Here is a 14,306-nt window from a genome sequence, read left to right on the forward strand (position 1 = left end):
GAGGTGTTATCTTGGCAAAGAGAGGTAGCACAAAGTATTCTCAGATAGCCTCTAAGAAAGCCTTTGACAAAAGAAGAATGTATTGAAATCATTCTCATGGCTGGAACAGGAAGCTGTCACAAGCTGGATGGACTTTCACAGGAAATATGACAAGCACATCACACACAACACAACCGAGAAGTGGATGTCCACAAACATCCACTGATGATGCTCAACCAATGTGGTGCTGGCAAACATAATCGCCTATGTATGGAGACTTTTGGGACAACCTGTAGATCCCTAATAAGCAAGCCAGAGTAGGAACTTATCCATTTCTAGGTGACATCTGTATACAGGGATTAAAAATCATTACTTTTCCACAATTGTATACTCCATAGTCAAACAGCAATGAGTGTGTTGAATGGATGTTTAGTATGAGCATCAGGATCATTTATGATTACAACAGAATTTTTTAGGTACAAGTCTACAGTATCCAAGTGAAGTTATCCACAGGAGTGTGGGTAAGTCATGAACATAAACTGATTTTGATATATGTAAACTTTAAGGCATCCAATTGGATCCATCCATAGCAAACTTTAGTGCATCAATGAGGGACCATCCACTGCAATCAAGAAAATTGCTCCTTTGTTTACATCACACTGTGTAGATCAGACTATCAGGTGAATGTAGAGGCTGTCCCAAAGGCTAAGTTAGATGCAGCTAGAATGATACCTGTAGTTAGTCAGCTAAAATAGTGTGGAGAACACTGTCAAGAAACTCTTGCATCCTTTTGTTTTTTTTATAGTAAAATATCAAATTCGTTCACTCTCTGCATCCTTTTTATATACATTCTCATGCTTTCTCTCTCACTCTCTCTATCTCATGATTGGCTGCCATTCCCCAGCCTGTCACTCTGTAGTCAAACTTCTTTTCATTCCCGAATGTGGTATATGATGAAGTTTGATGTATGGCATATGATGCATATGTATAAATTTCCCACCCATGCCAATGCCAAACACCTGAGACAATGCTGACTCTGAATTACTATTACACCATGAATTACTATTATTATTGTGAGGGTGACTCACAACAGCTCAGGTACATATATTTATTTCTCCTATGACTTAATATCTACACTTAATATTTACCCTGTTGGTTTAATGCAAGTTAACTATCAAATAATTATGCAAATGTGATCATTAGTATTCCTTCTCTGTCAGTAACTAACACAACTTACCCTCATGTTTGTGTGTGTGTGTGTGTGTGTGTGTATGTGTGTGTGTCAGTCCATTAAGTAGTGTGCATCGCAGGAGACAGTGGCAGTGAGAACGGAGTTGCATTCATCACAGGCTCGAGCAGCTGATTCATCCCACACAATAGGCCAGGATCAGCATGGCTCTTCCCCTTCCTCCCTCACTGCTCATGGTGATTGGTGTCCTCAACCATCACACTGATCCATTCTGATGTCAGATGAAGCACCTAGTGATGCTTATTATAAATGTGCTGCAAACTGAAGCTGTGCTCAGGCCAAGAGAGTCAGATGACTGATCGGAGGTTTAGGGGAGTGAAGTGTGAAGCAGAGGATCTTAATGGCTGCTTGGATACTATGCAGATGTGCATTTTAACCAGGAGTCAATTTAAAAAAAAAAAAAAGAGCTGTAGTCAAAAATATGTGTAGTTTCTGGTTATTAAAGGAGTGAGATCTTGGGGTCAGAGCTGCAAAGGTAAAAGCTCTGCAATGTTTGAAGTTATTTTTGTCACATGTACTATAAATTTGACATACAATAAAATATCTCTAGCTGAGATGCAAACACATTTTTTTGAAAGGTGGTTTGAAAAGTCAGTTTATTCTCAAGACCTTTGGCCTATGGTGAGAGGAGAGCGGTTGCTCTTAGAATAATTAAGGCCTTGGGTTCCTCTGTTGAGTTTTTCCACACTGACAAGGCTGATCCACTTCAAGGACAGGTTAAGCCCTACAGCCATTCTCGTTGCCATCCCTCCCATTGCTAGTGTGGACAATTTGAAGTTTTTTTCCTTTCCATTTTTGGTAACATGTGCTGTGTTCTGATACTTCATCTATTTCTTTTACAGTGAAAAATTGTGCTGTAAAACTGTGGTGGCAGACTGCAGTGTGCCTTTACTACTCCCTGAAGCAATTCCCACAGCTTCTCAAACAAAGAGCGGCATTTCATGAAGAGAAGGCAAGTGTGTTGTTGCCAATGGTGCCTTGTGTGTGTGTGTGTGTGTGTGTGAGAGAGAGAGAGAGAGAGAGAGAAGGAGAGAGCGAGAGAGAGAGAGAGAGAGAGAGAGAGGGAGATGGAGACTTTCTTTCTCTTGGATAACAGGTCAGTTAAATCAGTCAGCATAATTAATAGCCTGAGAAATTCTGTCATAATGTAATGCTATGAATTTATTTGACCAGTCCTGATACACACATGTAGTTCACAAAAGGGTGCTCAGAGAGCCCAAGAAAAATACCTGTAATAAATCTGAGTCATTCTTTTTTTTTCTTGATTTCACACAGTAAGTATAATATGTTCCCTCGATTATATATTATAAGTTTATTATTGTAGCATTTCTCATTTTGGTACAGCAATGAGCAAGGAAAATATTATCAATCGCAAAATACAGCCCCAGATTACGCTGAGAAGAAGACTTCTAATGTAATGATCAGTTACAGTATTCAGCATGTGCTCTCTGTAAGAAATGCTTTATTACTACAGGCCATATCCACGCTGAGAGTGAGAATGAGTGATTGCCTTCTGCTGAATCAATGGGCAGCAAATGAGATGAACAATACCCATTTCCTTTTCCTCTGGCCCTCACTCTTTTTAATCATGTAGCTGTCATTTTAAAAATATACTTTAAATATACCTTTCGGTTTTACTATACTGACAACAAATACATGCACAGATTTATTTGTAGAGACAGTGCTGTGTTTCTTTGAACTATAAAAGCATATTTCATTTTTTGAAGCCTATAATCATGAACAATGGTAAAGCATCTATCTTCTTAAATGTGTCAGTCTTCTGTAATAGAGAAATGTTTTCATGTGCAGACAGCTTGTCCTTTAATCTTTTGGAGTTTTGAAAAAAAAAAAAAAGGGACAATATCTTACCACCACAAATATAACACCATCAAAACATTATTAGGATTCGCCGATCCCGTCTGCAGCATGAGCTCCAGGAGTTGAGCATCTCGTAATGGCTGCAAAGCAGCTGGGGAAGAAAGAGGAACCCATATACATTTATGGGAGGCATAATCTAAATATGCAACAGAAGGGCTGGGGTTCAATCTGAGGGCTATAGCGGCACTATAATCCATTTTATAGGCTGCCAAACGATTTCTGTAATATGAGAAACTTTGAGTGATACCATTTCTAGTTTAATTTGGGGCCACGAAAGCAAAGCCATCCGTCATTACGCTTTTAAAAGTCAACATGTGAGAAATGACAGGGTGCTTGAGAAGCATTGCTGAGAGCAGAAAGGCCACCCCATAACAGGGCTGTAAAAGACAACACTTCGCTATGAAACTGTGAAATCATTAAATTGAGAGGTGTTCTTTTAAAAGGCCATCCTGCTTGCCTAACACTTTGCTTATTTGGCTGCAGAATATTGTTAAATGTATTTTTGAACTCCCAGTTCAACCCTCTTAAATTTCCATACTAAACCATATTTTTTTAGTACAGAAGCCTGAATAGTCCTTGTTGTTATCGCTGACATAATTTTGTCATGAACCCTGAAGTGATTGTTGGACAGGAATTCAAATCCAAGGCTTTTTATTTTACATTGGATTTATTTTGTGAACTTGTTGCTGTGTGTGCGTGCGAGGCCTTTATAAACTTTTTAAAATGCCATTCATATTCAGCTGTGAGGATAAAAAATAAAACACATAACTTTGAACTTCAAGGTTTGCACTAAAAAGCACTACTATTCAAATATATTTTTTTATTTCATCAAAACAGACACCAAGAAGTTCCATTAAGGATAGCACCAGACATACAATGAACTTACAAAAAAGAAAGCTTTTTAAAAAAAAATAAAATACTCAAGGAATGGGTGTATGTCATCATAATAATATCTCCAAAAAGCCACACATGAGGTGGAGGCCAAGTATCAGAAACAAAGAGCTTCCACAATCTGTCCTGTTGAATTGTTTTGATGGCTTGATGAATGCATAGACAGATGCTAGGGAGGAATGGATGGGTGGATGATCAGCTTTATTTATCACATTTTTATTCACTTCAACTAGACAAGCGATCTAGCTGATATTTTAATACATGGTCAACATCGTGTTGTCTTGTAGTCATGTTACAATCAGGTTTGATTTTTTTTATTATTATTATTTCATTATCTGGTTAGATGCAGATGGAGTGTACACTTTATACTCAGGGTTGTCTGGTTGGTCTTGCTGAAGAGACAGATGAGTAGGATATGAAAAAGAATATCACAGGATATTGTGAAAATATCATATTGCCAGTACTGCTGTTGCTCAAGCACTTCTTTAAAATGACTACAAAAACAGAAGACAAACTGCATAGCTGCCATTTTCTGAGCTTTTTCACTATACTATGCAAGCTATTTTATGAAATAAACAGTGGCAACAAAGTTGCAAAAGACAAGCAGAAGAATCAAGTGAAATTTGCAACAGGATGGACACCATTATTCTATTTTAATACCAGTTGAAAAACCATTAACCACTCCAAAGTTGGATTCTCCACAGACGATTTAAGTGATTCGTAAACCATTACAATAAAATGGAGAGGATAGAGAAGGCACAAATGTCTCATTGATCAATGGGCTGAAGTGCATAAATATAGCAAAGAGCTGAGTATCTCCCACAGGGCGTGTTACACAGTTAATTATTCAGTGACACAAAACACTAAAATAAGATGAAGAAGTAAAGGCAATACACTAGTATGTATTTAAGAGCGTAAGAAGCTTTTTGTTTTAAATTATTACAACTTCAACAAAAAAATAATGTTTTCTACAGGTACATCTCAAAAAATTTTAATATTGTGGAAAACTAAAATTTTTTCCCGTAATTGAATTTAAAAAGTGGAGCTTTCACATATTCTAGGTTCATCACACATAAAGTGAAATATTTAAAGCCTTTTTTTGTTTTAATCTTGATGATTATTGCTTGCAACTCTTGGAAATGAAAAATCCAGTATCTCAAAATATTAGAATAAAGAACTTATAATACAGAAATGTCGCAGTGTCGAATTCCTAGTGTCAAGCCACTCCTGAACCAGAGACAATGTCAGAAGCGTCTTACCTGGGCTAAGTAGAAAAAGAACTGGATCATTGCTCGTGGTCCTCTTTTCAGATGAAAGTAAATGTTGCATTTCATTTGGAAATCAAGGTCCCAGAGTCTCGAGGAAGAGTGGAGAGGCACAGAATCCAAGTTGCTTGAAGTCCAGTGTGAAGTTTCCACAGTCAGTGATGATTTGGGGTGTCATGTCATCTGTTGGTGTTGGTCCACTGTGTTTTCTCAAGTCGAGAGTCAATGCAGCATCTACCAGGAGATTTTATAGCACTTCATGCTTCCATCTGCTGACGAGCTTTATGGAGATGCTGATTTCATTTTCCAGCAGGACTTGGACTGTCCACAGTGCCAAAACTACTAGTAACTGGTTTGCTGACCATGATGTTTTTGTGCTTGATTGGCCAGCCAACTCGTCTGATCTGAACCCCATAGAGAATCTATGAGAGACACCAGACCCAACAATACAGACGAGCTGAAGGCCACTATCAAATCAACCTGGGCTTCCATAACACCTCAGCAGTGCCACAGGCTGATTGCCTCCATGCCACACCGCATTGATGCGGTAATTCATGCAAAAGAAGCCAGACCAAGTATTGAGTGCATAAATTAACATACTTTTCAGAAGGTCGACATTTCTGTATTATAAAGTCTTTATTCTAATATTTTGAGATACTGGATTTTTGATTTCCATGAGCTGTAAGCCGTAATCATCTAAATTAAAACAACAAAAAGGCTTGAAATATTTCACTTTATGTGTAATGAATCTATAATATATGAATGTTCCACTTTTTGAATTAAATTACGGAAAAAAATGAACTTTTCCATGACATTAAAATTTTTTGAGATGCATCTGTATATGCTTCCTTATGTGAAATATATTTAACACAGCAAAACACTAGTGTTTTGTCTGTTTCCTGTATGTGGAGACATCTTAAAGCAGGAGTTAATGCTTACCATTTCTCTTTCTTTTGCCAGTTCAACAGAAGCTGATTAATCATACAACATGTCCACCAGACAATGTATTCATTCCACATACTTGTGTGCTTAGCCTTAATAATTTGACTCTAATATGCTGAGACAGTTCCTTCAGTCATTTATATATTGGCACCATGCAGCCAGGCAAGACACTAAGAGCAGAACAGTGCCTTTCACTTTTTCTGCATCTTTTCGCTCCGCTTCTAATCACAAAGCAAGAAAGTCACCAAATTGGAAGTTTATCAACACCAAACATTTAACTAAATATATATGTCTCAATTACTCAACATCAGTCAGTGTTGAACAGAGGTCTTGACTGTAATTTCCTGCCTTAACTAAACAGGCGCCTTCCTAAATAATAGGATCACTGTGGCTTGATCTAATTAAAACTGATTAATTAATTACTTTGCTTGAATGCGGTGTTGTTTGTAATTAATGAGGCTTGACACTCAGATGTTTTTAATCAGAAGTATTTTGAATAGTATTTCAAATTTAAATTTTATACAGTGTAAATTACCCATTATATTGAAATTATTAATTGTCTCTATTGTTTGTAGGTCAAGTTTTCCAGTAGGTTGATTGGCTTATGCTAAATTGCCCGAGCTGTAAATGAGCATGTGTGCATTGTACCCTGCGATGGACTGGCATCCCATCCATGGTGTATTTCCACCTTGTACCCAGCGTTCCCAGGATAGGCTCTGTGTCCACTGTGGCTCTGACCAGGATAAAGCATTAACTGAAAATGAATGAATGACTTTTGTGGATAGTGAATAAAGATATTTTATTAAGCAAGTGGAGATCGAATTTCCATCTCATTAACAGAGCCAAAGTAAGAGAAGCTCATCACATAATACGACATGGCCATGAAGGCCCAGCGGTTTCCTTGTCTTCTTTATTCAGGGATAACAGCAACTTTACGCATTGTAAATTACCCAGATCAACTTTCATTTTATGTTTTAGTAACAGGTTGAACATTATGGGATTAAACTTAACAATTACTGGCAATTAGCAGGAGCATTAAGGATTTCTCTATTGGCATTCTGATGCACCCGCATAATAAATTGATGGAAATGGCCTTGATTATTATTAATGAAATACCTGTGTGTCATGCAGGTGGGCTCACTGGCCCTGCACTATGTATCCCTGATGAAGTTAATAATTCTTCTAACCTGATTATAAACTGTGGGCCTTGTTCTCTTTAAGGACTGCAAGTCAGCAGGGAGACAAATTAAGATTATTTTTTACACTTTTGTGCCGCTCATTCTTCATCTAGTTATAACCTTAGAATACTAATCGCAGGACTTATCTACAAATACCATTTGCAATTTTCTCCATCCTATTATAATGAGCAATAGCATAATCACTCTAGTCCCTATTTTTTTGTCCATGTTGCTGTATTCTAAATATGGTCTGTAGAGCCATATGTCATGTAATCGGTTTAGAGAAATGGATGAAAGTGCAGTGAGAGCTTTTATTTAAGAGACGGCCAGACAAATCCAAATCAAGAGGCAATATACATGGTCATAAACAGGCAAAGGTCAGGCGATAGGCAAACAAAGGTAGACAGGGCAAAGGCAAAATATGAAAACCGAGAAATTGGGAACAAAGATCAAAAACTGGAAATGAGAACACAGAACAAAGGCTTGGTAACGACAGACACAACTGCGCATATACTTCACATCTAAACAAAGACACACAAGGGGTTTAAATAATACATGTAATCATAGCGATAACACAAAACTGATTACAATGATGACAGGATGTAAACCATAACAAAACACACGTGTCAAAAGTTAACAAAGTCAATGTTACTGAAAACCCGGAATACAGCGCGAGGGGATAAACGTGGCATCATGTTCTTCACCATTATGCTTTAAATAGTACAAATTAAATAATTAAATTTTTTGGGGTACTACATTTTGGCATCCATGCAGTAAACATTACAGGACCTGTGCATCTCAAAAAATTAGAATATCCTGGAAAAGTTCATTTTTGTCTGTAATTTTATTAAAAAAAGTGGAATGTTCAAATATTCTAGATTCATTACACATAAAGTGAAATATTTGAAGCCTTTTTTTTGTTGTTGTTTTAATCTTGATGATAACGGGGCTTGGTCAGGGATCCTTTTGCATGAATTACTGCATCAATGCGGCGTGGCATGGAGGCAATCAGACTGTGGCACTGCTGGGATGTTATGGAAACCCAGGTTGCTTTGATAGTGGCCTTCAGCTCGTATGTATTGTTGGGTCTGGTGTCTCTCATAGATTCTCTATGGGGTTCAGGTCAGGCGAGTTGGATGGCTAATCAAGCCCAGTAATACCATGGTCAGCAAACCAGTTACTAGTAGTTTTGGCACTGTGAGCAGGTGAGACGTCCTGTTGGAAAAGGAAATCAGCTTCTCCATAAAGCTTGTCAGCAGATGGAAGCATGAAGTGCTCTAAAATCTCCTGGTAGACGCTGCATTGACTCTCGACTTGAAAAAACACAGTGGACCAACACCAGCAGATGACATGGCACCCCAAATCATCACTGACTGTGGAAACTTCACACTGGACTTCAAGCAACTTGGATTCTGTGCCTCTCCACTCTTCCTCCAGACTCTGGGACCTTGATTTCCAAATGAAATGCAACATTTACTTTCATCTTCCCCATGATTGTGGTTGTGTGTACTGAACCAGACTGAGAGATCAAAGTCTCAGGAAACCTTTGCAGGTGTCTTGAGGTAATTAGCTGATTAGTGCTCTTCTCAGGTCGACATTTCTGTATTATACATTTTTTATTCTAATACAGTGGCAAGAAAAAGTATGTGAACCTTTTGGAATTTCATGGTTTTCTGAATAAATTTGTCATAAAATGTGATCTGATCTTCATCTAAGTCAAGGGTACTGACAAATATAATGTGTCTAAAATAATAACACAAAAAAATTCTGATCTTTCATGTCTTATATATTCATATTGAGAACAACCAAAAAAAACCTCATAGTGCTTGTGGAAAACGTATGTGAACCCTTGAGTTAATGACCTCAAAAAAGCTAATTGGAGTCAGGTTTTAGCACACCTGGAGTCTTGTTAAGAAATGAGTTTGGAGGTGTGGACTACAGCTACTTTGACGGATAAAAAACCCCTCAAACGTTTGGAGTTTCCTCTGCACAAGAACCACATGCTTATGTGAGCCATGCCTCGCCAAAAAGAGCTTTCAGAGGATCTACGATCAAGAATTGTTGATTTATATAAAGCTGGCAAGGGTTACAAAGTGATTTCAAAGACTTTAGAAATTCACCAATCTACAGTTAGGCAAACATACTTTGGGACTGTTGCTACTCTACCAAGAATTGGGCACCCAGTCAAAATGACACCCAGAGCACATCGAAGACTCATCAATGAGGTAAAGAAACAACCCTGAATGACAGCCAAAGATTTGAAGGCATCATTGGAACTGGCTAACATCTCTGTTCATGAGTCTACAATACGTAAAACATTGAACAAGCAGGGTATCTACGGCAGGACACCACGAAGGAAGCCACTGCTTACTAAAAAGAACATTGCTGCACGCCTGAAGTTTGCAAAAGAGCACATTGACACTCCACAGCGGTATTGGCAAAATGTTTTGTGGACTGATGAAACTAAGATTATTTGGAAAAACCACACAGCACTACATCTGGCGTAGAAAGGGCATGGCATATCATCATGAAAACATCATCCCAACCGTAAAGTATGGTGGAGGAAACATCATGATTTGGGCCTGCTTTGCTCCATCAGGGCCTGGCCAACTTGCAATCATTGAGGGGAAGATGAATTCCCAAGTATATCAGACAATTCTTCAGGATAACGTGAGAATGTCTGTACGTCAGCAGAAACTGTGTAGAAGTTGGGTGACGCAACAGGACAACGACCCAAAACAAGTCCACAAAAGAATGGCTTCAGAAAAACAAAATCCACCTTTTGGAGTGGCCAAGTCAGAGCCCAGACCTCAACCCAATAGAGATGCTATGGAATGACTTGAAGAGAGCCATACACATGAGACGTCCAAAGAATATGACAGCGGTAAAGCAGTTCTGCCAGGAAGAATGGGCTAAAATTCCTCCTGAATGATGTGCAGGTCTGATCCATAGCTACAGGAAGCACCTGGTTGAGGTTATTGCTGCCAAGGCGGGGGTCAACCATTTATTAATTCTAAGGGTTCACTTACTTTTTCCACTGCCATTTTGAATGTTGAATGAGTGTGTTCAATAAAGACATGAAAGATCAGAATTTTTTTTTTGTGTGTGTTATTATTTTAGACACATTATATATGTCAGTACCCTTGACTTGGATGAAGATCAGATCACATTTTATGACAAATTTATTCAGAAAACCATGAAATTCCAAAAGGTTCACATACTTTTTCTTGCCACTGTATTTTGATACTAGATATTTGATTTTCATGAGCTGTAAGCCGTAATTATCAAGATTAAAACAAAAAAGGCTGCGAATATTCCACTTTATGTGTAATGAATCTAGAAAGTTCCACTTTTTGAATTAAATTACGGAAAAAACCCTAACTTTTCCATGATATTCCTTTTTTTTTTAGATGCACCTGTATATTATCTCTCCTATGCAATTTCTACAAAAAATTGGATTAATCCTATATAGAAAGAATGTAGATAAATTTTCAAGTGTGATAGGTTCACAATTTGTAAGAACTGAAAACTCCCTTTAGCCACAGGAAGAGTTATTGTAACCCGGGCTATGCTCTTATTGCTCTGTTTAGTGTGGCTTTAAGAGGTCACTGCCCCCATCACTTCTACCTCAGTCTGTAATAGCCACACTTTTGGCCTGCTCACACTCAGCCACACTTCACTCACAGTCCTGAACACATCCAATTGCCTCATTGGGTTATGCCTGCCACACATTCACAGAGCTGCAATCCACTGTGCCATCTCCACTGTGTCTTTGGGTTGCATTAGATTACTGCATGAATCCCCTTTTTAGCCTTTTGAACTCTACCAGGGCCTATTGTTGCGTCCAAGATAACTTCACAATGTCTGTGTTCCATACTTGCCTGCCCCTGCTGAGGGCAGGTTTATTGTCCTAGCAACCAGAGTCTCATGTTTAAGGATTCCTGAAAGATACAAACATTTTACATTCACCAGATTTTTGAAGATTTTTCACTATGAGTTATGATGCCAATAATAAGCAACCTTGAAGGCAGGTAGAAGATAACTTTGGAGGACAACGATAGCATAATTCATCAGTCTGGATTTAGTACTTTGTATCAGTTGATGTGTCTCTGTAGTGGAGGTGATGGGCCACATTAGACTGGAGACAGCTTAAAGCTCTACGTTTCATCTCATTTTCATAATCATAAGGTGGTCTGAAAGTGCAGCTGTATCTATATTATGTGGGCTACTTTGGAAGAAACATGATTATATTACTTTATAAGTGTTCAGGCTTGGCTCTCTCTGGCATGGAATAGGCCCCTAAGAGGGGTATTGGAGAATTATAGAAATTGGATCAAATTTACAAAAATGGACCCTTTCCATTTTTCTCCTTACTGCTCCTAACAATCACCAGTCTAGGCTTTATAGATAAAATAAAGTGCAGTAGTAAGGGAGGGACAACTTCAAGGGAAATACTCTCACTATCTCAAGCGAAAATGTAAATAAAATAGACATTAACATGGAAGACACCCTTATCCAAAGCAACTCACATTTATCTCCTTTTTTTTTTATACAGCTGAGCAGTTGAAGGTTGAGGGCCTTGCTCAAGGGCCCAGCAGTGGCACCTTGGTATCGCTTGGATTTGAACTCATGACCTTCTAATCAGTAGCCCAATGTCTTAACCACTGAGCTACCACTGTGTTATATATAAGTTAATATATGCAAATTGCCGAACCATTCCCAAGCTGACAACATAACATGGTGGTGTTCTTTCTCAGAAAAGCACCGCACTGATATCTGTAATGGTTCCCAGACAGATGAATTTCTCATGTGTGGACAGACACCCATGAGGTTGTCCTTCAGCTCAGCACACTCTCTAGACTCTAGAGCAACACCAGCATATGAATATTTGATCATAACCTTGCAATGATGCCCAATATGTCAGTATTCATAAACCTCAATTAATGCCAAATTCTATCTTATAAAGTAATCTAACAAACTCACCAGCAGAACAAACTGCAATAAAAGAAAATTCAAATTTCTGCCATCTGGGAGGATGCTTAATATTTCTTTCATTTCACATTTCCTTTGTCTACCTTTTTTTTTCTTTTCAGCACATTCCTACAGTGGATTATACTGTAATTTCTGCTTTGAATGTTCAGTGGGCCCTTAGAGTACTTTACTCCAGCAAGGAGTGATTAATACTTAATAAAAACTATATATATATATATATATATATATATATATATATATATATATATATATATATATATAGTTTTTATTAAGTATTAATAAATATATATATATAAAGAGCGATTGAGATGGTTTGGGCATGTAAATAGAAGAGGGGTAGAGCATGTCACACGATGACTGCTCGGAATGAAAACCCCAGGAAAATGGAAGTGGGGAAGACCGCTACGGAACTACATGGCCCAAATAAGCATCGACTTAAAAGAGGCCAGGGTGTCGCTGGAAGACACCCACGACAGAGACATATGGAGAAAATTGATTCGCTGTGGCAACCCCTGAATATGGAAAAGCCAAAATGAAAAGAGAGAGAGAGATAGTTAAAGAAGACAGTATAACTATTAAATTTTTTATATAAATAGCATTACTTAATACTTGACAAACTGAAAAATAAAGATACTAATGAGACTATGTTTTGAAACTATTTCTAAATAGTCATCATTTTTCCCCTTAAAAAATCATGGAGCGATATACTGTACAGTAACTAAAAAAGCCCTGTGTTATGGGCTATTCTGTTCTTATTTCTATCATGAAGTAAAGCAAAACATCTGCACAATATGATCAAATGCTTTGCATCTGCACAAGCAGGGTTTTGTTGTCACAAATTTGTACTCACCAGAAACCAGCAGCAAGATAAATGTATTCAATAGAGCACTAAATTGGAACTATAGTGGGTAACGTAACCATCAACACATCAATTCAGCACTGTTGGGCAGTAATGGCAGGCCAGTGTTCTCAATAGCCCCTGGGTTGCAACAATATATATGCAGAAAATTGGAAATCAAAGCAGGCTTATAATCATAGGAGAAGCAATACTGTTTAAGCAATTAAAGAAAATGACAGTCGTCATTTTATTAAAGGTTGAGTTGTTCAAGTGAGTGGTTCCACAGTACTAGGCCATAAACAATGAAAGAGCAACACTCGTTGCATGATACAAGTGGATATGCATAGTATATATGCATAGTGCAGATATGCATAGTATTGATGAGGTTTTGTAAGCAATTATATACAGATCCTGCTTGTTTTCTGTCAGGTTGTGGTAATTAACATTACACAAACAATGTGCTGTAGGTTTATTCAAACCAGTTCTTATGGAGCAAAATCCCTTTTGAGCCCAGCATTTATGGTTAAATACTATTTTGGGTAATCTACATCTCAGAGGTTTTAATATTACTGTGATACAGCAGATGTTTGCCCAGCAAATTTAATTCAGTCTAGTACTGTATTTGGATGGCTTCTCATGAAGGTTGTTGATCGAATGTGGTGAGTTCTCACTTATTGTGGTAGTACATGCATTATTTCATAGAATGGCAGCCTCTCAACTATCACTCATTTCAATGTGAATTGACTCCAGGAAAGTACAAGTAGCAACAAGACAGCTGACATACACTCCACTTCTATGTATATCTAATCCTGTGGTGTCATGGACATCACTGCAAAATCTGGCTGCTCTGGGTCACATTACACTGACATCACTTGCGACCAGTCAGACTTAGTCAGAATATCTTGGCAATGCCATGAGAATTTCATCACTCATGAGACCTGTCAGCATAGTGTCTGCATTTGTAAACCTCATTCTTAGCCACACTGGCTGCTTGAGAAAACCATATACAAACATACAAATATTATTCTGTCTGTTTGATGGTCTAGAAAGCCTGACTGGAATTTTGAAGGGCTTAATAATTAGTTGATGAGTTG

Source organism: Ictalurus furcatus, chromosome 1 (assembly GCF_023375685.1).
Source record: "Ictalurus furcatus strain D&B chromosome 1, Billie_1.0, whole genome shotgun sequence".
NCBI lineage: Eukaryota > Metazoa > Chordata > Actinopteri > Siluriformes > Ictaluridae > Ictalurus > Ictalurus furcatus.